The following is a 23821-nucleotide window of genomic DNA, read 5'->3' as shown; positions in this document are numbered from 1 at the left end:
TTCTTTTAGGGTAGATCGTTCAGTAATGTTGGAATAACTGCATGATTAAAATACCATATAAAGCATTTGGTATTTACTCCATTAAAATCAAATAGAAAACCTTACCAATTGTCGTATCAATTAATCCTATTTAATGTTGCATATTATTTTTAGGTTTAGCAGGTCCTTAGTAATATACACATGGTCCTTAGTAATATACGCATTATGTTGTATTGACAATGTTTTAGACTCACAGAGTTGAAAAGTCACCTGATCTATAGAAGTTTAAAATCAATAGTATTTTAAATTTAATAGTATAAGATTCTAAATGATCTGGGAAAACAGCCAGCTGACCAATATTAGAGTAAATGACTAGGCCTGGTATTTGTATGGAATATCTTTAACTAGAAATCAAGTAACCCTGGCTAAAATCCTTTAATTTAAAGAGATACTAGACCATGTTGCATAAGGAGATATGGAAACAGCATAAAACCATCTAGTCTATCCAAATATTTCTACAAACCAATAGCTGCTGAGAGGCTGCAATGTTGCCTAGCTGGAAAAATAAAACTGCAAAAAGTTATATCCTTTTGAGCAATATCATAGAGAATAACATGGATTTGTATAATGCGAGTTAAATGATGGAGGGAAATGAGAAACATTAAAATCATTCAACTAAATGGTACGTTAATATTCAGGCCAAGTCAATATTGAATTTCAGATTCTGGTGAACACTACTGATCAATAAAAATAAACGAAGCCCTTTCACTTTGAATGTATACGTCTGGTCTGTTAGGATAAACTAATTTGATTTGGCTGCTTTTAGCATTGACTTTAATTTTAGGCATGCCTTTTAATTGGCTAATGTTTGGTTAGCATTCTATACAGGAACTTCTTCCTCGCGTTCATATTTTGAGATCTTTGTACATGTCTTGGTTCACTAGACACTCTGACGATTCTCTAGAAACTCAATTTGTTCACCTGGATCTGGACATTTGGAGATGGCAAGGGTAGAGATGGGCCTTGAGGAGAATTTATAGAGGACTAGTCCAAAAGGACCAATATATTTTAGAGCTTCCCAGAATGCTTTCTAATGACCTGAAAGGATTCTGTATATTCTTAGACCTAGTTACAAAAACATTCTCAAATGTCATTAAAGTTCTTTAATTATCCATTTTTTAATGAAAATAACTTCAGTTCTCCAATAATTTCATTAACATGCATGCCTCTCATCTTTCTTTGTCCAGTAATAACTTGAATAGATCACCTGTGAGATATATACAAGGCTACAGAAAAGTGATAATTTTACTCAATTTCCATCAGCTTGATATTAGCATTAAAGCAAAACTCTGGTAGGTCAATTGTCTTTAGTGTAGCTGTGAAACCTGGCAATTCCCCATCAGTTCTGATTCCTATTATGGTAAAGTGCAAGAAGTCATGTTTAATGATAAGAATCTATGAATCTCTTTCTATCTATCATCTATCCATCCACACACGTATATATATATATATACACACACTTATTTAGTCCTAAATTATTATAGATGTTGATATATATATTATACTTAAACATAAAAAAAGTTTTTTTAATAGGTAAGATTCTTCTTATAGGGTATATAATGAAAACATGATCTTTACTATGTATAGTGTGCAGAAGACCTCTTTGTATTAAAATATTTTAGGTTAGAGTGGCAAATCAATAGATAAAATCATCTTAAAAAATAGAGAATCTGTGATATCTGGATATGCTATAAAATTTAACAGCCCAATATGCTCTGTTTTCTCTTCAACTTATATAAGTTTTTCACCTTTCACTAAAAATTTCCGTGGAGAGGAACAACTCTGAGTTGAGTCAGTTGTTTGATGCCTTGTTTTACCAGGGTTGAAAAAAAAGTTAAGAGCCCAGGCATTAGAAACTGATTACCTGGGTTTAAATTCCAGTCCTACAACATCCTAGCAGTATGATCCTGTGAAAAATCACTGAATATTTGTAAAATATGCTAATCATTATACTTAACCTTGGTGTCATTACTGAGATAAAATAAAATAATCAGAGGTTATCACTATGCCTAGAACATAATAAATACCCGAGAGGTGTTGTATTTTTAACATTCTATTTCTCACAGGACCATGATAGACTCACAAATGCCCTACTACACACACATAGTTCAAACCTTAATTTACATCACATTTGTTAGTATCTCACTGGCTAAACAAGACATGGTGGCAACCCAATACAACAGAGAAGGGATGTACACTTTATTAAGGTGAGGGCAGCAGTGAATACCTTTAAAGAGTGTTCTAATCTACTATACTCTGTTACTTTGAAAACTGTGTAATATATCAATTAAATTTTGAACATTTAAAAATATGTTGATAGCTATTAGTATGATTTTAATATTAATCCCCAATTTTCAAAGGGATTAATTGTTATCTCATAAATATTCCCTAATTTTTTAATAATCATTATCTCAACAAAAAAATTGTTTCCCAACCTCTTCTGTACACGTCATAAAAATGATAGTTTTTTTTCTCCCTATGGCCATCCTTCCTTTTCTCCCTTCCTTTTCCTTTCTCCCTTTCTCTCACTATGTTTTTTCATTTCTTTCTTCATTCTTGTCTGTCTCTATACATTTTAACAGATAAATCAAGAGACCTGTGAATGTTGGGAGGCAGATAAGGGAATAAAGAAATTTGAGATCAGAAATTAGATGTTAATATTACTACTTACTGAGATTATTTGCTAAAAAATTAAATAAGTATGACATAACCTTTTTCTTTTTATCATAATCCTATCTGAAAGGAATAGTTACAAGAAACATTCTGTAAAGCCAATTCAGTGTAATATTTTAGATACTTAGGAGTTAACATTAAATATTTTAATGGTTTAAAATATAATTAAAATATAATTTAAAATATAATGGTTTAAAATATAACTTAGGAGTTAACATTAAATATTTTAATGGTTTAAAATATAATTCACCTAAGTTAACTCTGGTTTAAAGACTCTTTGGGGGAATTATAATAATGAAGAATACATTTTTTCTCCTTCTCTTTGAAGCATTTCTTATTAGAGTTTAGGAAGTTAAATCTTAAACTATAAGAAAATAAAATGTCAAGACTTGGTGAATATTTGATCTTGAGATAATAAATTAGAAGCAACTTCCTTATAGTGTGGTTTCCTTCCCATGTGTTCCATATTCTCTTTTCAGTGTTACATAATCTATTCATATATCTCCTCATTCAAAATAAAGCAAAACCTCTACTGCAGGTAGAGGAAAAAAATGTGTTTAGGAATATATTAATATACCACCCATTGTGACATAAACATCCGAAATGCTTTTTTTGTTTGTTTGTTTGTTTTTGTTTGTTTGTTTGTTTTGTCTACAAATAACTAGTATATATGCTGGGCCTTAATTGATTATTAAAGGATCTACTGTAAGTTTGAAATTTTCTTTTTTTTTTTTTTTAAGATTTTTTATTTATTTATTTGACAGACAGAGATCACAAGTAGGCAGAGAGGCAGGCAGAGAGAGAGAGGTGGAGGAAGCAGGCTCTCTTCTCTGCAGAGCAGAGAGCCCGATGCGGGACTCGATCCCAGGACCATGAGATCATGACCTGAGCTGCAGGCAGAGGCTTTAATCCACTGAGCCACCCAGGCGCCCAGTTTGAAATTTTCTTGTGTTTACTCGTCCATTAATAGCAGCTCTAATGTGTCTAAGACTATACGGATTTATAACTCTGACCAAGAAAGTCTGAGAGGAAAAATTTGGATTAAGATACCATGAATCAATTCTACATATTTTCTTCTTTTTAGCCTAAAACAAACAAAATGGAAAAAGAGAGAGAAAGAGAAAAACAAATTAGTCTGGTAATTGAAGATATTGGTTTGTTTTTGAATTGGAGTAACTAATCCTACCTTCCATAAAAAGTAGAAAAAAATTCTCTTGGCTTACATAAGAAAGCCTTAGTTATTGCTTACACAGCCTGACACAAGCCATGTGGCCTTTCTGGGTCACTTTTATGTAACAATGGCTTCCCATGCTAGAAGTCTTTCATTTTGTTGCTCCATTGTTCCCTAGGGCTCAATGATTCCCTGCTTCAGGATGACTGGGTAGCCAGAAAGATCCATTAGGCTCTTCAGGATGTCTTTACGGTCAAACCTGAAAGTAATACAATCCTTTGCCCAACATTTTCTCAGGAAGATGTCAGTCACAGGGCCAAATTATTTGCAAGAGAGTCTGACAAGTGAAAAGAGCTCATGCTTTGGTGCAGTCATAATCTCTGCCAGTTTGGGAATGTTGGAAACCTACAAAAATGTGTTATGGAGACTGAGGTCAAACAACAAAGTGCTTTAATATATGAATAAAAGCAGAAATTACTAAGTTTAGGCCTAAGAAGAATCTTATGTTCAACTAAGCCAAATTCCTTTTATAAGTGAGTAAATGAATGTCCACTCATTCATTTCTTCTTTCTTCTACTTAGCATTCATTTACTAAATGCTTTGTGTATGTCAGGCTAGGCTCTCAGTTTATATATTGGAAATGAGATACCATTTCTGCTTTAAGGAAGTTCAGAGACTTTGAAGAATATCACTAATTAACAATGCACATTTAATAAATGTATATGCAGGGTGCTGTGTAAGCATAAAAGAAAACACCACATTCTACATGAAGATCAGGATTCAAGACCTTGGAACAAAGAGAAGCAAGTTCACACAGAATCCTTAGGAAAACTCAAACCAACAGATTTGGATTGGGCAAAGGAGAAGAAAACACAGGCAAACCAAATCCCATTTTAAGCGAAAAGTGAAACTGGAATAATCTGAGAAACTCACATTGTTCACAAAGATTACACTGAATCAGATGAAATGATTTGATTAAACTCTAGAATTCAGTTTGTAACATGAAATTCAGGGTTGATTTCTAGAGTTCCAGCCCATTCCTCCTTCTTCTTAGAAAGATATATTGTAGGTAGGTTAAAAGTTTGGCTGTGAAACTGGAATAAATTCTGTGTTCCAGTTTTAACTGTGTAAATGAGCTATTTGTTGAGCTCTTATTTTTCTCATCCAAGAAATGGGCTTAATAATAGTGTGGGGTTTGGCTCAGGTCATGATCCCAGGGTCCTGGGCTCGAGCCCCGCTTCGGGGGGATCTCTGCTCAGCAGGGAGCCTGCTTCCCTTCCTCTCTCTCTCTCTCTCTCAATCTCTCTCGTTCTCTGCCTATTTGTGATCTCTGTCAAATAAATAAAAATAAAATCTTTAAAAAAAATAAGAGTGTGTATGTGTGTGTGTGTGTGTGTATATATATATATATATATATATATATATATATATAAGCTCAACAAATAACTCATTTACATAGTTAAAACTGAAACTATGTAATTTAGATTAGTTCTTGGTTTATAATAATGACTCAGTAAATATTTGCATACATTAATATTACTACCAGCTTAAGTATATAAGACATTCACTATTTATAAGCCTCGATGATTTGAAGACTAATTCATTGATTCATTAATTCACTAAAACTCATTACATGGAAAGCTGAAGCCAAAGTCATATTATATTGGATTGTGTGGTTTATTGGTTAAAACAACTTTGGTTGTTCAGTGCCATGGTTGCTTTGACAGTTTGTCCAAATGATCAAAACATTTTAAAGCTATTAAGTAGAAAGTACTATATTTGCCATAAGTATCATGATATGGAACATTTAAAAAACATTTATTGAGATTTAGGTATAGAAAAGCAGTATCTTTTTCTTAGTAATCATGATTTAAGAATATGTTAAAAATCTATCATTTGGTTATACAAGGGTCTCTTTATAGATTGTGGCATATGGGCTATTAAATAAGAGTCCTGAGTGGCGATTCTAGAAGTGAAGCAGCAGTGCTTCATCATTACCTTACATTACAAGTTGCAATGAACTCATAAGAAGTGGGAATCTGTAAGGAGAAGATGGTTCAAAGAGTCAGACAACTTTGATTCTGAATTCTGACTGTACTATATATTAGTTGTGTGTCCTTTGGGTTGTTACTTAGAGTTCTGTACTAATTTCCTCTATCTTATTTGACTTTAAAGATTTATTTATTTGAGAGAGAGAGAGAGTGCAGGAGAGATAGTGTGCATAAGTGGGGAGAGGCAGAGGGAGAGAATATCCAAGCCAACTACTGCTGAGTGCAGAGCCAGACTTGGGGCTCAATGTCACAAAACATGAGACCATGACCTGAGCCGAAACCAAGAGCTGGACACTTAACTAATGGAGCCATCCAAGCATCCTTAATTTTCCCCATTTTAGGAACAGAACAAAAAATTCATTCCACGTGGTGCTTTTTGTAAAAACCAAATGAACGATTTCTACATTTGTTCTAAGTACATGTCTTTAACATTATGACATCTCTAAAATTAGAATCAGTTTTAGCATAGGTAGCATGTCATAGTTTAATTGGTAATGTTTATCTTTTTTTCTCATGGATACATGAATTAATGATATGTCTTACAATTAATGGATTTGATAAAGTAGAAAAATATGCGGTTCATCCTAGTACTTAAGGGTGACATAGGTTTTATTTTCCTTTTTTTTTTTTTCTGGTTCTTCTATGTCACAAATTATTTGTTCATAAAAGAGCATGTCTAAGAGCCTGTGCAAATAAAGTAAATGAACAATCAGGAGAATTACCCAGATATATAATAGAAAGCATAAAATTTTAGAAAAAATTAAGCTGTGCAGCAGAGATGTTTGGATTTCAATTATGAAGACAAAAGTCAGTTTGTATTATGAAATTATTTATATAAAGGAGGTAGTAACAGGTATTACAGGTATTACTTCTTTGAGGGATGTAATAGAAATGGTAACATATTAGCATTAAAAACTCCTTGACCTTCTCAGGAAAGATTCATACTGTGACACCATGAATAAACTTAACTTCCTTTCTCAGCTGGTATGTGTGCATGTGTGTATGTGTGTGTATATGTGTGTGTGTGTCTGAGAAGAGAGAGACAGAGAGAGCATACATCTCTATGCCTAAATGTTCTTTCCCAACATCTAAAACATTGTATTCCCCATAATCTTAAGAGAATTCTTGAAACTATAAAGTAACTGTATTATAAGGGGGAAAATCACCTTTCATTTAAAGTTAAAATTAGAAACATATTACAGTGGCATTATTTTTTAAACTTGCTTATGATATTTTAATCAGAGAACACTTAAAGAAGATTTTCAGAAATCTAATATTCAACACAGTTGAAATCAGAGCCGCTCCTAAAAGAGATGACATGATCCAATATCATCTCATTGGTTTCTTCCTTATGACCTTTCTCCTAGGAGGAATCCAGTGAAACTGGCTCTTTGGAGTAGCCAGGAGACAATCTGCAAACAACTTCCACAAAGTATAGGTGGGTAGAGTATAAAACTGCATGCTATCCTGTAAAGATGCAACTCTGTATTAGAATTTGAAAACTTAGTAAGAATGGTTCTAATATTTTTATGATGATTTCATCTGTTTCTAATTTCAGTAAAGATTCAACTACTATATGCATTCAGAAAAAGATAAGAGGATGTATAAAATATTTTAGAATACTGTACCAGTTAAAGGAGTTACTATTGATTGATCATTCACTATAAATATAGCTTTACTTTATTTTGATAATTCAGAAGAAAATATGTTGATCCTGCAGCTCAGTAACAAAATACATAACAAAAGCACAAGAAAAATCATTCATTGTCGGACTATACTTTGATAAAGATGATGGTATGGAAACTCTCCTTTTGAATTTAAGAATGGTATGAATCTTTGTAACCTCAAAGGCATTAATACTGAATAGATAGTGATACTCTCTCTAAAGTATTAGCTACAGTTACTCAATATCAAGTTTACTTAAAAAAATACTGCTTAATTTTAGTGGTGAGATTTCTTTGTAAAACAATAACCAATATACACTGAACTCTAATAGAAAACAAATATTTTTTACAGATTTGTATTTAATATTGGTACATGCCATGCTATACACCATTAGTTATTTTCCTTTTGTCTGCATTTTGGGATAATTATTTTTTTAAATATTTTACTTATTTATTTGTCAGAGAGAGAGAGCACAAGCAAGGGGTTGGGCAGGCAGAGGGAGAAGCAGACTTCCCAGTGAACAAGGAGCCCATTGTGGGACTTGATACCAGGAACCTAGGATTATAACCTGAGCCAAAGGCAGTCACCCAACTGAGTGAGCCACCCAGGTGTCTCTGCATCTTGGTATTATTAACAGAATATCATTTTGTAAGTTATCCTATAGGTGTTTACTAACATTATTCAATATCTGTCTTTCATGTGTAAAAGAATGTATTTCTGCTTAGCAACTATTTGTTAACACTAAGCATACAAGTAACATAGAAGAAACTGTTAGAAATTAGACTGCCAACATTCAGAATAATGAAGATTTTTAAAATTTGTATAATGCATATGATTCAGAATTTTTTATGAAAATCAGATGTAAAGCATTGATTTTTTGAAGGTAGTATTTGATCTATATCAAACAATATCTGTATAGATACCCATATATGAACATATTCAAATATATAAAATAATTCAACACTAGATACACCGTCTGGAGATACTTTTTTAAAAAGATTTTATTTATTTATTTGACAGAGAGAGATCACAAGTAGGCAGAGAGGCAGGCAGAGAGAGAGAGAGGAGGAAGCAGGCTCCCCGCCAAGCAGAGAGCCCGATACGGGACTCAATCCCAGGACCCTGAGATCATGACCTGAGCTGAAGGCAGGGGCTTAACCCACTGAACCACCCACATGCCCCTGGAGATGTTTTTAATTACAAAATTAAATAATTTCCTATCACCTTCTGTTTTAGAATAAAAGCAGTTTTTTTCCCTCTTACTGAAATATATAACATAAAACATTGTGTAACAATTGTATTGATTTCTTTATATATTGTAATATAATTGTGATTGTAGCATTGGCATTCTATCATGGCATATAATTATCATTTCTTGTCTTAGTGGGAATAAGTCAGATCTAATCTCATAGCAAGTTTGATGATTAAAATACATTGTCTATATTTAGTGTACCACGCAGTAGATCTCCAGGACTTACTTATCGACTAGTTGCAATTTGTACCCTAAAACATCTTTCCTATTCTTCCACCCCTCCCAGCCCCTGCTAAGCACCACTTTTCTCTTGTTTTACAAGTTTGCATATTTTAGTTTTCACATTTAAGTGATACCATATAGTAATTGTCTGATTTATCTCACTTAGCATAATGTCTTCAAGGTCATTCCACGTTATCACAAATGGCAGAATTTTCCTTCTTTCTCATGGCTGAATAATATTACACACACATGGGGCGCCTGGTTGGCTCAGTCACTTAAGCATCAGGTTCTTGGTTTAGGTTCAGATAATGACCTCAGGGTCTTGAGATCAAGCCCCATGTCCAGCTCTGTTCTTCACGGAAAGTCTGCTTGAGATTCTCTCCCACCCTCCTGTGTGCACACGCTGTTTCTCTCTCTCACTCTCTGTCTCCAATAAATAAATACATACATAAATAAAACTTTTAAAAATATTACACATGCACATTTTCTTTATGCATTCATATTTTTTTTGTTTTGTTTTTGTTTTTTTTTAATCTTTTTTTTTTAAGATTTTATTTATTTATTTGACAGACAGAGATCACAAGTAGGCAGAGAGAGAGGGGGAAGCAGGCTACCTGCTGAGCAGAGAACCGGATGTGGGGCTCGATCCCAGGACCCTGGGATCTAGACCTGAGCTGAAGGCAGAAGAGGCTTTAACCCACTGAGCCACCCAGGCGCCCATGCATTCATATTTTGATAAACACTTAGCTTGTTTCCTTTTCTTGGCTATTGTGAAAAATGTGGTAATAAGCATAGGAGTGAAGATAACTCTTTGAGTAATGATTTCACTTCCTTCATATATATACCCAGAAGTGGGATTGCTGAATTATATGATAGTTCTTCCTTTAATTTTTTATAAGTAAAAGTAAATAAATAACATATGCATGCAGATACTATATACTGAAAGAAATAAATTTTCTTTTTTTTCTTCATCTTAGAAATTCTCAGATATATGATGATAGGTGGCTGTGGGTAACAGAGTTAGTAATAAAGAGTTACTAACAGAGTTCGTTAAAGTTAGAGTTTCTGTATTATATTATTAGTGAAAACTTATTTATAAAATTATGTGAAATAAAAGTAACATCTTTATATTTAGTACTGTTAAATTTACTACTATTAAAATCAATAATTTAAGTATTTACATACATATTTACATATGCATAAATAAGGCAGAGACACAAGAGAAAGGCATTAACAATTTAGAAAGAACAACTATGCATATGCATACATATTCAACAAGCATTTTTTTAATGGATTTCAGAGTTTATAAATATAGGGATTGTTTGGGATTAGAAAATAGGCATTAAAATAGAATATTATAAAGGCTAAAATATATGAGGAAATATTTAGAGATTTCCCAAATAATAGGATATGATAAAGTTGCTTTTTTCTCTTCCTATCTGGTATGTTTATTCTCACATGTTAAGCATAGAAGAGTTCTTTTCCCTTCTTTGTCCTTCTAACCACTAAACATAAATATGAATGGTTTAATATGAAAATGTGGTTCTATATTCCCAGAGATTTTTTATTTACTTTGCTTGCTATTTGAAATATCTTAAAGAATTTAAATCTAAACAATAATTATTTATTGCTGAACATATTACTCTAAAATTAGATGAGAATTTTTCAGACACCAAAATGACAATTCTTTTATTTTTGGTAAAATGCCACGTTATTTAAAAACAAACAATCAGAAAACAACAACAACAACAACAACATTAAAAAAAAGCAACATTAATAGGTTCAAAATATTGTTTTACTTAAACATAATGGCTTCAAATACTATTTTCCTGGAATGAAGAGCAAGGCAGCTTTTTTCTGCTGTTGAGAAACATATTATTATCCCTACATGCTGTAGGCAATCCCTCTCTGAAGCAACCACATTCTTGTAGAGAGGCTGACTTGTTAGGATAGAACACCCTTTGTTATACCTCATTTACTTCATTTATTGAAAAAAGTGTCACTAACAACTTTCTAGTCTTACAATATAGATGAAAGGGTCATTAAAATGAATTATGCTGGATTATTCTGGAGGGGTCAGAGAAACATCAAGGGTTGTATGCTGCCTCACTCTATCTTGAACAAGAGTAATTACTTTGTGTGTTTTCCAAATAACTTCTACTGATACAAGAGATTTAGGGGTTAAAAATGCACCAAACTGACACCTGATAGTAGACTTCCAGGCTTCAGAACTGTGAGAAAATAAATTTCTATTGTTAAAGCCACCCAATCTATGGGATTTTGTTATGGGAGCCTGAGCAGACGAAGACAAAGGTTATATAACACACTGGACAAAAATCTGACTAACGCAATAATTAATATAATTATATACTCAGTTAAGAACTTACTTGCTATTCTCTGAGCAAGGGAGCACAAGAGTGGTCCATGGAGTCTCCAATGTCCCAGACTCAGGTAGAGGTGAGCAGGGTGAAGCAAGAGCCTGTGGCAGAGCAGCTAGCACAGAGGGTAGCCAAGAATGAGGAGGATGAACACTCAGTTAGCTGTTAGCCCCCTGCCCAGAAGAGCAACCAGGAGATCCAGGAGCTGGACGAGGATGATAAGAGTCCATACAAGAGCAAGGACACTCTGCTGGGCTACGTAGCAGTGTCTGCTGACCCTTATGTACCCAGTGTTGTTGTGGCCTGCCTGACCCTGGTGTATAGCCTAGCCCTGGGTCCCCTGGAGCTGGACCTGACAGGTGGTCTGGAGAGCTTCAAGAAGCAGTCCTTGGTGCTGAAGGAGGGCAGAGAAAAATCTCTCTCCAGTGAACTGGGAAATTATGTCTGGCATGAAGTACATCCAGCACACATACAGGGAAGGCATCAAGATTGACAAGACAAACGATCTGGTGGGAAGCTATGGGTCCCAAGCAGAGGAGTACAAGTTTCTGGCCCTCGGGGAAGAAACACCCAAGGGTATGCTGGATTGTGGCAGGTACAAGTCCTGCTTCCCAGATGACAAGACTGTTAACCTCTCCTGGGAGTGGAATCTTACCATCAAATAGGAATGGGAGGACTGAGTCCTGGTCAGGGAGATGAGCAAGCCTTCGGACAGATGAATGACTTTTCTGATGTGCCCCACTCCCACTACCCCCACCCTCACCTCAACACCTTATCAGAGTGTAGACAGGTAGGCTCCCTGGCCAGCCCTCCCATCCCTCCTGGCCCTGCCTTCAGGGCCCAGCCTCCTCGATGGTCTCATCTTACTGCTTCTGCCTATTTCAGGGGAGTATTGGGAAGAGGGAACCTCCAGCACAGGCCTCCATCTCCCCTTCTGTAACCCTTCAGGTTCCTCTACCTGTCCTAAACTGATCCAAGGCCCTAGCTTTTCCAAGGGAATCATGGGGTGCTTAGGTCCATGTGGGTCTTCATAGTTGCCATGAATCTTCCTTTTCTTCTTCTGGGGTTGGATGGGAGCACGATTGGAGGCCTCTGGGGGGCCAGCCACCCTCCTGCTTTCACCTGTCTTGAGTCAATTCAACTACAGCTGTGGGTAACCATCTAACCATAATGCCTTAACATGTGGAACGTGTGCTGTAGGGGTCGATATGAAACTCTAAATCCCTATGTTTGCATGAGCATGGGGTCCCTTTTGGTCCCTGCCCCACTTGCAGTCCTGAGGGATGAGTGGGACATGCTGGTCTTTCTCTCTTGTCCACCAGAGACTAACCAGCTCCCTCTCCAGGCCAAGGCTATGGGGATGACTGCAGGGACTTGGGGAAAGCCAAACTGTCAAAACTGAAGTAGCTTCCATTCCCATCTGGAGGCCAAGTGTCCTCATAGCTCTGTCCTCTTTGTTCCAGTGGACAACAGTAGAGCCCACAACCCTAGCAGACAGTCCTCCCAGACACAGCCAATACCTGAGCCTTACTTGTCTACCTGGGCCTGTCGGCCTGGAGTTGTATGCGTGGCTTGTCAGTATTTATTGCCTCAATATGGGCTGTCCTCTGGGCACCTGACCTGCCACCTCTCTCACCAGACTCGGTGGCACCATCCCTGCAGTCCCTTTTCAGAGCCAGCCAGGACAACTGTGGGACTAAATGCCAAAGTTGGAGTCTTCCCCTGTGCCTCCCTCCCCCTTCCCTCCCCCTTCCTAGAGTGTTCAGGAGCCTGACTTTGCTTCTCCTTTTCTACCAGGAAATACATTCCTAAAAGGGCGGGGCAGGGAAAGAAACTTGCTACCTCGCATGGGAATAATGGCAGTTCCAAGTGTTTCTTAAGTATTTATACCAGAGAACTTATAAAAGAATTAATTTAGATCAAACTAAACACATTCATGGATAAACATATTATTTTTATTTCATTTTCCAAATTTTTATTCAAATAAAAGTTAACATAGGGGCCGCTGGGTGGCTCAGTCACTAAGTGTCAGCCCCAGCTCATGATCCCAGGGCCCTCGGATCAAGCACTGCATCCGACTCCCTGCACTGCAAAGAGCCTGCTTCATTTTTCTTTTTCCTTTTCTTTTTTTTTAATTATTATATCTTTTTTCAGTGTTCCAAAATTCATTCTTTATGCACCACACCCAGTACTCCATACAACATATGCCCTCCATAATACCCACCATGAGGCTCACCCAACCCCCCACTCCCTTCCTCTCCAAACCCCTCAGTTTGTTTCTCAGAGTCCACAGTCTGTCATGGTTTGTCTCTCCCGTCTGATTTCCCCCAACTCACTTCTCTCCTTCGCCCAATATCCTTCATATTATTCCTTATGTTCCACAAGTAAGTGAAACCATGAGATAATTGACTCTCTCTGTTTGACTTATTTCACTCAGCATAATCTCTTCCCATTCCCATCTATGTTGATACAAAAATTGGGTATTCATCCTTTCTGATGGAGGCATAATACTCCATTTTATATATGGGCCATATCTTCTTTATCCATTTGCCCATTGAAGGGTATCTTGGTTCTTTCCACAGTTTGGCAACTGTGGCCATTGCTGCTATAAACATTGGGGTACAGATGGCTCTTCTTTTCACTACATCTATATCTTTGGGGTAAATACCCAGGAGTGCAATGGCAGGGTCATAGGGTAGCTCTATTTTTAATTTCTTAAGGAACCTCTGCACTGTTTTCCAAAGTGGCTGCACCAACTTGCATTCCCACCAATAGTGTAAGAGGGTTTCCCTTTCTCCACATCCTCTCCAACACTTATTGTTTACTGTCTTGTTGATTTTGGCCATTCTAACTGGTGTAAAGTGGTATCTCAATGTGGTTTTGATTTCAATCTCCCTGATGGCTAATGATGATGAACATTTATTCTTGTGTCTGATAGCCATTTGTATATCTTCTTTGGAGAAGTGTCTGTTCATGTCTTCTGCCCATTTTTTGACATGATTATCTATTTTGTGTGTGTTGAGTTTGAGGTGTTCTTCATAGATCTTGGTTATCAGTTCTTTGTCTGTAGTGTCATTTGTGAATATCTTCTCCCATTCAGTGGGTTGCCTCTTTGTTTTGTTGACTGTTTCCTTTGCCATGCAGAAGCTTTTGAACGTGATTAAGTCCCAAAAGTTCATTTTTGCTTTTGTTTCCTTTGCCTTTGGAGACATAGCTTGAAAAAAGTTGCTGTGGCCAATGTTGAAGAGGTTACTGCCTATATTCTCCTCTAAGATTTTTGATACATTCTTGCCTCACATTGAGGCCTTTTATCCATTTTGAGTTTATCTTTGTGTATGGTGTAAGAGAATGGTCAAGTTTCATTCTTCTATACATAGCTGTCCAATTTTCCCAGCACCATTTATTGAAGAGACTGTCCTTTTTCCACTGGATAATTTTTCCCCCTTTGTCGAAGATTAGTTGACCATAGAGTTAAGGGCCCATATCTGGACTCTCTACTCTGTTTTACTGGTCTATGTGTCTGTTTTTGTGCCAGTACCATGGTGTTTTGGTGATAGCAGCTTTGTAGTAAAGCTTGAAATGAGGCAACGTGTTGCCTCCAGTTTTGTTTTTCTTTTTCAACATTTCCTTAGCAATTCGGGTCTCTTCTGGTTCCATACAAATTTTAGGATTGTTTGTTCCAGCTCTTTGAAAAATGCCTATGGAATTTTAATTGGAATGGCATTGTAAGTATAGATTGCTCTGGGCAGTATAGACATTTTAAAAAATATTTATTTTTCTCATCTGTGAGCATGGAATGCTTTCCCATCTTTTTGTGTCTTCTTCAATTTCTTTCCTAGGTGTTCTGTAGCTCCTCAAGTACAAATCTTTTACCTCTTTGGTTAGGTTTATTCTCAGGTATCTTATGGTTCCTGGTGTTATAGTAAATGGAATTGATTCTCTAATTTCCCTTTCTGTATTTTCATTGTTAGTGTATAAGAAAGAACTGATTCTGTACATTGATTTTATATCCTATTACATTACTGAATTGCTGTATTAGTTCTAGTAGTTTGTGTGTAGAGTCTCCCTGTCCCACTCTCCCTCCACTGTTCCCTCCCTCGCTGTCTCTCTCTCTCTGTCAAGTAAATAAATAAATAAATTCCACTTAACATACAGTGTAATATTAGTTTCAAGGTGTAGAATTCAAAGATTCATCAAATACATGAAGCACTCATTGATCAGGGCACCTGGATAGCTCGGTTGATTGTGTCCAGCTCAGGTCTGGATCTCAGGGTCCTGATCAAACCCTGTATTGGATTCCACCCTGTGCATGGAGTCTACTTAATAAAACAAAACATACAGTACTCTGTGTTCATCACAAGTGTCCTCCTTAATCCCCATCATTTTTTCTAATATTCCCCTGTTCACCTCTTCTCCAGTAACCTCAGTTTTTTCTCTATAGTTAAGAATCTGTTTCTTGGTTTGCCTCCTTTCCCCCCATTATCTTCATTTGTTTTGTTTCTTAAATTCCACATATTAGTGAAATTATATTATTTGTCTTACTCTGACTGACTTATTTCACTTAGCATTATACTATCTAAATCCATCCATTCATGTCATTGCAAAGACAAGATTTCCATTCTTTTTATGGCTGAGTAATATTGCACTGTGTAGATATAACACAACATCTTTTTTTTTTAATTTTATATTTTTATTTGACAAAAAGAGAAAGATCACATGTAGGCAGAGAGGCAGGCAGAGAGATAGGGGGAAGCAGGCTCCCCACTGAGCAGAGAGCCCAATGTATGGCTTGATTTCAGGACCCTGAGATCACAACATAAGCCAAAGGCAGAGAGACTTTAACCCAATGAGCCACCCAGGTACCCCATAACACAACATCTTTATACATAAATAAGTTGGTGAACATTTTGAGCTCTCTCCATAAGTTAGCTATTGTTGATAACATTGCTATAAACATCACGATATATATATCCCTTGAAATCAGTATTTTTGCATCCTTTAGGTAAATACATAGTAGTATAGTAATAGGATGGTAAGGTAGTCCTTTTTTAACTTTCAGAAGAACCTCCATACTGTTTTCCAGAGTGACTGCACCAGTTTGCATTCCCATCAACAGTGTGACAGAGTTCCTCTTTTCTCTGCATCCTCCCCCAAATCTGTTGTTTCCTGAGGTATTAATTTTAGCCATTCCTGATGAGTGTGAGGAGATATCTCACTGGAGTTTTGGCTTGTATTTCCCTGATGACGAGTGATATTGAGCATCTTTTCATGGGTCTGTTAGCCATCAGTAAGTCTCATTTGGAAAAATGTCTAAGCATATCTTCTGACCATTTTTAGTTGGATTTTTTTTTTTTGAGTTGAGTTTATCAGTTCTTTATAGATTTTTGGACACTAATTATTTACCAGATATATCATTTGCCAATATCTCCTCCCATTGTGTAGGTTACCTTTTAGTTTTTCTGTTTCCTTCACTGTGCAGAAGTTTTAGTTTGGTTTGGGTTTTTTGTTTGTTTGTTTGTTTGTTTTTTTAATCTTGATGAAGTCCTAGTAGTTCATATCTACTTTGCTTCACTTGACTTGAGTAAAGGAAGTTGCTGTGGACAATGTCAAAGAGGTTACCACCTGTGTTCTCCTCTAGGATTTTGATGGTTTCCTGTCTCACACTTAAGTCATTCTTCCATTTTGAATTTATTTTTGTGCATGGTGTAGGAAAGAGGTCCAGATTCATCCTCTTACATGTTACTATCCAGCTTTCTGAACAACATTTGTTGGAGACTGTCTTTTTTCCCACTAAATATTTTTTCCTGATTCTTTGAAGATTAGTCGACCATATAGTTATGGGATGATTTCTGGGTTTTCTATTCTGATCTTTTGATCTATGTGTCTGTTTTTGTGCTAGTGGCATACTGTTTTGATCACTACAGCTTTGTAATATAGCTTGAAGTCTGGAATTGTGATGCCTCCAGATTTGCTTTTCTTTTTCAGGATTGCATTGGTTATTCAGGATCTGTTGTGGCTCCTTACAAACTTTAGGATTGTGTGTTCTAGATCTATGAAAAATGCTGATGATATTTTGATAGGGGTTGCATTAATTGTAGAGACTGCCTTTAGTTATATGGATATTTTAACAATATTTGTTCATCTAATCCATGAACACATAATTTTTTTTCCATTTTTTTATGTCATTTTCAATTTCTTTCACTACTGTTTTATAGTTTTCAGAGTATAGATCTTTTTCTTCTTTGGTTAAGTTTATTCCTAGATATCTTATCATTTTTGATGCACTTGTAAATGGGATTGATTCTTTGATATCCCTTTCTGATGTTTCATTATTGGTGTATAGAAATGTAACAGATTTCTCTGTACATTGATTTTTCTGTCCTGTGACTTTACTGAATTTGGGTATAAGTCCTAGCAAATTTTTGGTGGAATCTTTCAGTTTTCTATGTAGAATATCGTATCTTCTGCAAATAGTGAAAATTTTACTTCTTTCTTGCTGGATGCCTTTTATTACTTTTTGTTGTCTGATTACTGATATTAGGCTTCTAGTACTATGTTAAATAACAGTGGCGAGAGTGGACATCCCTGTCCTATTCCTGACCATAGAGGGAAAAGCTCTCAGGTTTTCCACACTGAGGATATTAACTATTGGTTTTTCATTTGTGGCCTTTTTATGTTGAAGTATGTTCCCTCTGTCCCTACTTTGTTGAAGATTTTTATCATGAATGGATGTTCCCTGTCAAGTGCTTTTACTGTATGTATTGAAAGGATCATATCATTTTTATACTTTCTTTAACTAATGTAGGTATAACACATTGATTGATTTGTGAATATTGAAACACCAGGAATAAATCCCACTTGATCATGGTGGGTGGCTCTTTTAATGTATTGTAGGATTCTATTTGCTAGTATTTTGCTAGTATTTTGTTGAGAATATTTACATCCAAGTTCATCAGGGATATTGATCTGTAATTCTCTTTGTTAGTGGAGTCTTTGTCTTGTTTTGAAATCAGGGTAATGTTGACCTCATAGAATGAATTTGGAAGTTTTCCTTCCATTGTTGTGTTTAGGTATTAACACTTCTTTAAATGTTTGGTGCGATTTCCTTGGGAAGCTACCTGGCCCTGGGCTTTTGTTTTTGGGAGATTTTTTGATCACTGATTTAATGTTTTTGCTTATTGTGGGGCTGTTCAAGTTTTCTATTTCTTCCTGTTTCAGTTTTGGTAGTTTTGTTTGTTTGTTTGTTTTGTTTTGTTTTTTAAAGATTTTATTTATTTGATAGAGTACAAGCAGCGGGAGCACCAGGCAGAAGGAGAAGCAGGATCCTGGCTGAGCAGAGAACCTGACATGGGACTTGATTCTAGGCCCCTGGGATCATGACCTGAGCCAAAGGCAGATTCTTAACTGACTGAGCCACACAAGCACCCTCAATTTTGGTAGTTTATATGTTTCCAGGAATTTATCCATTTCTTCCAGATTATCCAATTTGTTGGCATATAATTTTTCATAATATTCTCTTATAATTATTTGTATTTCTGAGGTGTTGATTGTGATTTTTCCACTCTCTTATGTGATTTTTTTTTTTTTTAATTTACATTCCATCCCTTCTTTTGGTAGGTCTGGCTAGGAGTTTATCAATTTTATTTTAATAAAGACTTTACTTATTATTTATTAATTTATTTAAGAGAAGGAGAGTGCAGAGGGAGAGTGAAAGAAAGAAGTAGACTCCCTCCTGAGCAGAGTGTCCCATTTGGGGTTCCATCCCAGAACCCTGAGATCAAGACCTGAAGCTGAAGGCACACACTTAAGCAACTAAACCACCCAGGTGCCCTGGCATTTATCAAATTTATTACTCTTTCTAAAGATCCAGCTCCTGGTTTCATTGATCTGTTCTGTGTTTTGTTTTATTTTTAGTTTCTATTTCATTTATATACTCCTTTATTTATTTATATTGTTTCTAATTTTTATTATTTTCCTTCTTCTGCTAGCTTTAGGTTTTGTTTATTGTTCTTCTAGCTCTTTTAGGTGTAAGGGTAGATTGTTTATTTGCGATTTTTCTTGCTTCTTTAAGTAGGCCTGTATTGCAGTATACTTCCCATATGTGATCACTTTTGCTGCCTCCATGTTTTCGTTTTCATGTATTTTTTAACGTCTTCTTCATGTTTTCATTTTCATGTTTTCACATATTTTTAATGTCTTTGATTTCCTGTTTGACCCATTTGTAATTTAATAGCATGTTTAATCTGCATGCATTGTGGTCTTTCCAAGTTTTTCCTTGTGGTCCACTTCAAGTTTCATAGTGTTGTGGTCAGAAAATATGCATAGTATATCTCAATCTTTTTGTACTTATTAAGCCCTGATTTGTGACCTAGTATGTCATCTATTCTGGAGAATGTTTCATATGCACTTGAAAAGAGTGTGCGTTCTCCTGCTTTAGTATGAAATGTTCTGAATATATTAAATCCATCTGATCCAGTGTGTCATTCAAAGCCATTGTTTCCTTGTTGATTTTCTGCTTAGATAATCTGTCCATTGATGTAAGTGTGGTGTTAAAGTGCTCTACTATTGTTACATCATTATCAATGAGTTCCTTTATGTTATTGATTATTTTATTTTCATGATTCCATTTTGGGGTGTTAAATGTTTGCAATTTTTAGTTCTTCTTGTTACATAATCCTCTATATTATTATATGGTGCCCTTCTTCATATCTTATTACAGTCTTTGACTTAAAATCTAGTTCATCTAACATAAGTATGGCTACTTCAGTGTTCTTTTGACTTCCATTTGCCTGATAAATGTCTCTCCATCCCCTCAATTTCAATATGCATGTGTCTTTAGGTCTAAAATGAGTTTCTTGTAGGCAACTTATAGGTGTGTGTGTGTGTGTGTCTTTTTTTAATTCATTCTGACATCCTGTGTCTTTTGATTGAAGCATTTAATGCATTTAATTCAAGGGAATTATTTATAGATATACATTTAATATCATTTTATTACATTTTTTGTTGTTGTTTCCTGGAGACTTCCTCTGTTCTTTTCTAGTCTTTGTCACTTTGATCTTTCTTTCCCACTCAGTGAGATTCTTGCAGATCTAATTTAATGGTCAGGAACTCCTTTAGTTTTTGTTTGTCTGGAAAACTCTATCTCTCCTTCTATTCTGAATAATAGTCAATCTGGATAGAGTGTTCTTGGCTACAGATTTTTCACATTCAGCACATGGAATATATCATACCACTCTCTTCTGGCCTGCCAAGTTTCTGTGGAGAGATCTGCTTCTAACCTTATCTGTCTTCCCTTGTAAGTTAGGGGCTGCTTTTGTTTTGCCATTTTTAAGATTTTTTTCTCTATCTCTATATTTTGCAGATCAATATGTCTTGGTGTTGGCCTACTTTTGTCAATTTTGAAGGGAGTTCTCTGTGCCTCCTGGATTTAGAAGTCTGTTTCCTTCCCCAGATTAGGGAAGTTTTCAGCTTTGATTTCTTTAACTAAACCTACTGTCCCCTGTCTCCCTCTTTTTCTTCTGTGACTCCTATGATATGAATGTTACTATGTTTCATGGAGTCACTGATTTCCCTGAATCTACTCTCATGAAGTATGATTCTTCCTTATCTCTTTTGTTCAGCTTCATTATTTTCCATAATTCTGTCTTTGGTATCATTTATTAACTCTTCTGGTTCTTCCATCCTTGTGGTGATTACATCTGGTTAGTCTTGAATCTCAGTTATTACATTTTTCATTCTGATTAATTTTATTTCTTTTATCTCTGTAGTAAGTTGTTTTGTTTTTTTAATGTTTCCCATGCTTTTCTCAAGCTTAATGAGTATCCTTGTGTTGCCTTAAATTCTGGATCAGTCATATTACTTGTATCTCTTTTGATTGGATCTCTGGCCATAACCCTTTCTTGTTCTTTCTTTTAGGATGAATTCTTCCATCTCGACATGTCTTCTAAGTCTCTGTCTTCTTCTATGTGTTAGAAAAGTCTGTTATATTTCTTGCTTCTAAGAGTAATGGCTTTAAGATTTTATTTGTTTATTTGAATGAAAGAGAAAGAGGGAGAGAAAATAATTGGAGCAGGGAGGGAGGAGCAGAGGAAGAGGGAGAAGCAGGCTCCTCACTGAGCAGAGAGCCTGATGTAGGCCTCGATCCCAGAATCCCAGGATCCCAGGATCCCAGGATCATGACTTGAGCTGAAGGCAGATGCTTAACTGACTGAGACACCCATACTCCCAATAATGGCTTTATGAAGAAGAGGTCATGTACTCTCCAGAGCCTGGAACTTCAGGAGTTTCTCTGATGTGTGCTGTGTGCAGTCTGCTGTTGTGTTTTGACAGTTCTGTCCATCAGGCCAGATGTCTGCACAAGCTCTTCTTGCTTACAGTGGGGAGTATTTGGAACTTGGCCAGAGTATGACAAGTTTTAACTAGGTGTGCTCTGTTCTGCTTGTTGTATGAGACCTGATGTTACTTCCATTAGAACTAATATCTTGTAGAAATCTCTGGTCTATAATTGTGGTGTGTGTGTGTGTGTGTGTGTGTGCACGCGCGCGTGTGTGCTGTGTGTATTGGGGGTGGGGGTCTGCAGTCTTCTGGGGACAGAGCCTACTGTGCTGGTCCTTAGGCACACTTGCCCAGGAAAAGCAATACCAGCAAAGTGCAGGTGGGTGGGGCTTGGTGGAAGCAGGTTAGGCACCAGTGTAGGCACTTTGCTGCTCACTGTAGTTGGTTTATGCTGAGGGACAAGAGAGAAAATGGTGCCATCCAGCTCCTTTGTCCCTGGAGAGGAGTCTCTGTGCATGCTGCTCTTAGAAAAGCACTCCTGGAAGAATGAATAATTTTCCCTTATGTGTCCTAAGCATTTTTCAGATTGTTTTTTTCATGCTGCCTGTCTCTGGGTTTCTTGCCTGCCTGGCACAGGGCAATGTACTTTGGACTCTATCTCAGCCAACCCTGCTCACTTTTAAAACTCAATACTTAAGGGAACTGGTGTAGCAGGGATTCATGCTGGTCTTCTGGGGGAGGGTTTTGCTGGGCTGGGACTGATGTAGGTTTCACTAATAATGGCAGTTGTGCCAGAGCACAGGGCCATGGAATTTGGAGCAAAGCAGGCTAAACAGCCAGTGTCTAGGTTCACATCTTCAGCAGGTGTCTTTGAGCTTATGGTAAGGGACTGAGGAAGGATATGGCACCCACTGGCTCTTTTGTCCTTAGAGAGACATCTGTGTGAAGGCCACTTCTCACAGATGCACTCTTGGAAGAGGGAAAAGTCCCTCCCTGTGTGCTTTACGTGATCCGCAGATTGTTCTGTCTGCCTTTTCTCCTGGAGTAGGACAGTGCCCTTAGGACTCTGTCCCAGCCATGCACATTGACTCTAAAAATTTCAGTCTTTGAGCCCCACTGGTTGAAAAACCTTATGAAAATCAGCCCCTCTTGTTTTCCCAGTCAATGGCTTTGGAGAATTTGTTTTCCTTGTGTATTCTCTGTACTCTACTTTCTCTGCCTTCTCAGACACTCCTGTGCACAATAGTTTTATGTTACAGCATAGCAAAAATAAGGTTCAGAGTAACATGTCAGAATGTGTATTAAAATAGGGTGTTCTCAATTTCTTTATTGAGTTTAAATAAACTTATAATTCAGGTTATCTTTTCATTATTATCATTAAAGAAGAAATTCAAAATATAGAGTCTTTTTGAAACTCACATTGAAATAGGGCATTAATTTGGGGCACCTGAGTGGCTCAGTCAGTTAAACATCTGCCTTCAGCTCAGGTCATGATTGTAAGGTCCTGTATTGGGCTCCCTGCTTAGAGTGGAGTCTGCTTCTCCCCTTGTTCCTCCCCCTCATGCTCATGCTCACTCTCTCTCAAATAAATAAATAAAATATTAAAAAAGTGAAATAGGGCATCAGTTTAATTGAACCTATAAATATAGTTTAAATTCCTATTTAGAAATACTTAGGAGATATTTATTTTTCAGGGTAAATGTATTTTTATACTAAAATAATAATTACAACATAATGGAGAAATATTTTTTTCCTAAAATAATACATGAATTAAGCATGTTTTATTGTGTGATTGGATTATATGCAATATCTTGCAGGAATAGTACACATGAAATCAATTTATGATGAAACCATAATTTTTTAAAAAGATTTTTATTTATTTATTTGACAGAGATCACAAGCAGGCAGAGAGGCAGGCAGAGAGAGAAAGAGTGGAAGCAAGCTCTCTTCTGAGCAGAGAGCCCAGTGTGGGGCTCAATCCCAGGACTTTGAGATCATGACCTGAGCCAAAGGCAGAGGCTTTAACCCACTGAGCCACCCAGGAGCCCCTAAGCCATAAATTTAAAAACTATCAGATGAGTTGCCCTTCTCAATG

At 36.4% G+C, this 23821-nt stretch overlaps 1 non-coding gene and 1 pseudogene across 1 annotated transcript; both read left to right on the top strand.

Annotated features, from left to right (window-relative positions):
• The first annotated feature begins 1749 nt into the window (after nucleotides 1-1749).
• Nucleotides 1750-1863, top strand: LOC132009146 (U5 spliceosomal RNA). Its single transcript, XR_009401803.1, has one exon. It is a non-coding gene; the product is annotated as a U5 spliceosomal RNA (small nuclear RNA).
• Nucleotides 1864-11497: 9634 nt separating this feature from the next.
• Nucleotides 11498-12131, top strand: LOC132001007 (rho GDP-dissociation inhibitor 1-like; annotated as a pseudogene).
• The last annotated feature ends 11690 nt before the right edge of the window (nucleotides 12132-23821 follow it).

Source organism: Mustela nigripes, chromosome 1 (genome assembly GCF_022355385.1).
Source record: "Mustela nigripes isolate SB6536 chromosome 1, MUSNIG.SB6536, whole genome shotgun sequence".
Classification (NCBI taxonomy): Eukaryota; Metazoa; Chordata; class Mammalia; order Carnivora; family Mustelidae; genus Mustela; species Mustela nigripes.
The sequence above is the reverse complement of the archived record's forward strand: the minus strand, read 5'-3'. Positions and strand labels throughout refer to the sequence as shown.